The sequence below is a fragment of the Pinus tabuliformis genome, chromosome 9 (assembly GCF_031772625.1).
Source record: "Pinus tabuliformis cultivar Carrire ecotype Pingquan chromosome 9, CPIR1, whole genome shotgun sequence".
NCBI lineage: Eukaryota > Viridiplantae > Streptophyta > Pinopsida > Pinales > Pinaceae > Pinus > Pinus tabuliformis.
In genome coordinates this window covers 1,700,858,533-1,700,863,501 of record NC_142307.1, presented here as the reverse complement: position 1 = coordinate 1,700,863,501, position 4,969 = coordinate 1,700,858,533, and positions in this window count along the sequence as shown.

Sequence of the window (4,969 nt, the reverse complement as noted above, 5' to 3'; positions counted from 1 at the left end):
TCTACTAAGTTTTTAGGTGATGAAACCGGAGACTTTTATGTGGGAGACATAGCTATGGGAGATTTTGGTTGAGTAGCTGGTGAAGGGATCCTTCGAGCTTGTGTATACGTGGCATAAGAGGTAGATGGAATGTCAACAAGAGTTTGATGTGACAGTACCGAGAGCTGAGGCAGAGTTGGGGTGGAAAGGAGCTGGTGATGATCTCGACATGGTGAGTTGGCAGCAACATGAGAACTGAACTGTTTTGATGTTGAGGAGGAGGAGCATACATGAATAGGGAAAGAAACGTTTTTTACAAAGTGAGGAGATGACTTAGAAAAATCTGCCTAGTGTGAATGGAGTTACCTGAACCTGATATGTTTCCACCCTATTTCATGGAAAATCCATGACATGGAGAAAAACAGTCTGACTTGTTCTCCTTCTGATAGCGATGATAAGTCCCTTTACGCTCCCATGAATGTCGCCACCCATCTCTTCCTTTAGGACAATTTTCTATTAAGTGTCTTGTTTGATGGTAATTGAGGCACCTAAATGGTATTCCCCAAAAATCTAGGCGTTTTCTGAGGTTAATGTCCTCCCATCCTAACTCAATATGATCCACGAAGGCCTTGCCGAAATATTTTTCAATAAGTGCCCATGCAATCCTTTTATCCCTCATACCTAGACATCATGAATCAACATATATGAATTTACCAATGGCGTTGTTGATGTCGGTAAGCACCTCCTTCGTCCAAAATTCTAAAGGTAATCCTGGCAATTTGACCTATATAAGCTTATTTTTAGGCATTTGCTTCAAAGGATTGAAGCCCACATACCAGGCATACATAGCCAGAAATCCTGAGATCCTCCTTGCTCAGAAAATGGAAACTGTACTAGCCTCCTATTAGCCCTACCACCATGGGGACATATCCCAACAGGATTTTCCATTTTTTAGCCGGCCATTGCCTCATATTTGCTTCTTGTATCTCAACAAAATACCACTTACCCACTAGAACCCTCTTTTGGAGATTAGTTACTCTATCAAGTAGAACATCATGGCCGAAAGATAGTATTGGTGCAGGTGCTATAATCTTGATGGAACAATGTTTTTTCCCACCCTGCCTTCCGCCACCTTTTTTCCCCTCCTCCAAATTATTTTGTAACTGACTTCCGACATCTGCCCACATGTCACTTCCGTCACCCAGGGTTGTCAGCCAAGGGGAGCATGCCACATTCCTAGTCATATCCAAGTTTGCATGGCGTTGTGACTCAGCCTCCAATGTGGCTTGGATGAAGGCCTCGTGGAGAGAGGTGTCAGACTCAAAAGGGTCCATTAACATTTATGGTTCAGCAGGTACACCCCCCAGGACTTAATGTCATCCCTCCTACCAAGACAAACTAATGCATGCAATAAGTGATCACCCATCCTCCTGCATTCAGGAGTTCCCATGCCTCAACCCACTTGGAACTCACCACCCAAGAGAATGTCAATGTCGCCAATCAAGATTTATGGTACAGAAAGTACACCCCTCGGGACTTAATTTCATCCCTCCTACCAGAACAGACTTCTACAGGAAATAAAAGATCACCTGTCCTCCTGTATTCGGGGCAGTTCCCATGCCTCAACCCACCTGGAACTCACCACCCAAGAGAATGTCAACACCGCCAAATCAAGAGCCTGATTTGGAAAGGTAACACCTCAGAACCGGAGAGAATAATAGTCTGAAAATAGTGAGTTAACACATAAGAGGGACAAGTGAGGACGTCAGGAAGAGTGTGCAAAGTGTAAGGATAAGGACATCTATCACTTCAGACGGGCACCAGCTATCGGGGATTGTGATATTTTAAAATTTAAATAAAGTTAAAAACCACTGGAAAGTTGTGGAATCGGAATCTGGCTACTTCTCTTCCCCAGAAAAACCAATGAATTCGAAAACCACCCTCCGAGAAATTTCAGGACTCAAGGTCCTCACAACAGCATACACAATACCAGCCCTAGCAAGACCACCACCTAAAGCAGATTCTGATGGCAAAGCTTTTGCAAGATTGAGAAATGGAGAAAGCATTTGTCCACTTATACCAGAATTCATATGGAGTGTGTGTCTGTAGACATGGTGCTTCAATCGAGAAAAAAGATGGACATGAAGGTGCTGAAAGGTTAGTGCAGGCTGGCATTTGGGCTATGAGAGGAGTGAATCATGTTTGTCTTGTAAATGCAGACCAGAATGTATATGGATGCTAGAATAGGAAGGATAATGGGGAATAGTTCCGATAAAACGAGGGGTGTGAGAATTTCAGGAAATATAACCAAAATTGCTATATCATCTTATATTCAAAACCCCCGGGAAAGACAAACATATATAACCTATTCTACTTCCTGTTTTTTTCAGAAGGATGAGATTTTAATTCCTAGAAAACGAGATTTAGTCCAGGCTTAAGTTATTTTACCTAGACCCAATAACTACAACCTTATGTCAATTTATCATTTGAGTACATACCTTAATTTGTAGCTCGACAATTGTAACAACCCCGAAATTAAAACATGCAACTAATTAGATTAATTATGCGATTTATAATCAATACACAATCTATCAATGATTTAACATCGAATTTTGGGAATGTGAGAAAAGACAGCTTACCTGTGGTGATGATATTCCTTACTTGTGGTTTTGGAGTTGACGCTATTTAAATCCTTCTAACCGCAAAAAAGTTTTGGGGACGACTCTCCACCCAATGGTAGGATCAGTTCCACAAAATCTTGCTATAGCTTGCCACCCCCGAGCCCTCAATCAACGTACTACTGCTAAGGGATCCTTTTGTCTCACAACACTTTTCTCCCAAGAGAATGGATGATGGAATCATGGAATGACCTCTCATCTTCCTCACCATCTATTAAATAGAGCAAACATTGGAAGGGGAACCGCATGCACACATTCCATGTGTCAACATGCAACTTTTATTTCTTTATTTTAAGTTTAACTTAATTTAGTAATTCTCTTAATATAATTCTTTCTTATTTTATTCCTTTTTACTTTTTGATAACTTTACTTATTTTTACTATTTTTATAGTTTATTTTTATTTATATTTATTTAGAACTCTAGTATTGTTATTTACTATTTTATTTATTTATTTATTATTATATTTTCTTCATTATTTATTATTTATTTACTATTATTATATTTTCTTTATTGTTTATCATTTATTTTCTTATATTTTAATATTATATTATATTATTTATTATTTTTATTATTAGTAGGTGACATTTGAACAACTTTGTTGTTCCAGAGCAGCTTCAAATCTCGCCCACAGTACTGCCCTTTTGAACAAACCAGGAAATGCAGTAATTCGTGTCTGTTGCAAGCCTTTTGCAATATATTCCTCCCGAGCTAAACAAACAAATTTGAGAGATTTCATGATGCAGGAGCATCTAGCTCACCATGACCGGGTGAAGTCTCTCCCAGGTTGGAAGCTTGTCTGAGTATTTGGATTGTTTTTTTTATGATTAGTTTATCAGGTCATGAGATAGGATTTTGTTTTATTTTACTCTTAGTTGCTATGACTAGTCAAAGTTAAATGGTCGGTTAGGGTTTTTATGGTCCAACAATAATAAACAATAGTTTAAAAATTGATCTGTCAACTTAAAGAAGAAAAGACAAAAATTGTCTAAATAAAGATCTTGTAATGTCAACCGAACTGTAGTTACAGAACCATATCATTTTTGTTCAACTGAAAGCAATTGCAGTTTCAATTAATTGTAAACCAAAGATGTATAAAAGCAACAATGTAAAACAAGAGAAAGGGTCAGCAATTTCATAATAAAGAAATAAAATAGAAATAGATCATATTTCTAAATTGTCCGTCTGTATTGAAGCATATTAGCGGGCAAGCAAATAAGGTAGCGTACGCGCTAAGTAGGAAAGATCTACTTCTGCAGGAAAGCACAGTGTAGGTGTTGGGTTTTCAACATTTACAAGACTTATACCAGATTGATACAGATTTTAAGGAGGCCTATGAGGCATGTCAGAATCCCTTAGTGAGAAATAACAGTCCTTGGTTGGACTACAATCTACAAGAGAAGTTCTTGTTTAAGGGAGGACAGCTGTGCATACCTAACTGCTCGATGAGGGAGAATATTATTCGAGAGAAGCATAGTGGAGGTTTTGTCGGACATTTCGGCATGGACTAGACACTCGAGCAGCTCAGTCATTTCTACTTTTGGCCAAAGCTGCGGAGAAATGTACAGTGATTTGTGGCTAGATGCAAAGTGTGTCAGTTAGCAAAGGGTCACAATCAAAACACAGGACTGTATACATCGTTACCTGTTCCAGGCAGACCATGGGACTCAGTTAGGTTGGACTTCGTCTTAGGTTTACCTAAGACACAACAAGGATACGACTCGGTAATCATAGTAGTGGACAGATTCTAAAAAATGGCACATTTTATTCCTTGCAGAAAAAAGTGATGCCACCCACGTGGCCCACTTTTTTTTCAATGAGATTGTCAGGTTCCATGGATTGCCTAAATCTATCCTTTCGGATAGGGATGTGAAGTTCACGGGACACTTTTGACGTACCTTGTGGAAAAAAATGGACACATAGTTAAGCTACAGTTCTGCATATCACCTGCAAACCGACGGGCAAACAGAGGTTGTAAATAGGAGTCTGGGAAACCTATTCTGAAGCTTGGTCAGAGAGAATTCATGGATGTGGGATCGAGCACTTGCACAGGAAGAGTTCGCTTACAACGACTCACCTAACCGCAACACAGGTTTCAGCCCATTTCAGATCTTGTACGGCATGCATCCTCGGGGAGTGCATGATTTGCGGGACCTTGGAATACAGGAAAGGCAGAGCACAGATGGAGAAGATTTCGCTAATGCGATGAGAGATTTGCATGAACAGGTAAAAATAAAATTGCAGGACAACAGCTTAAAGTATAAGCAACAAGAAAATTTGAAGAGAAGGGAAGTGCAGTTTAACGTGGGGGATG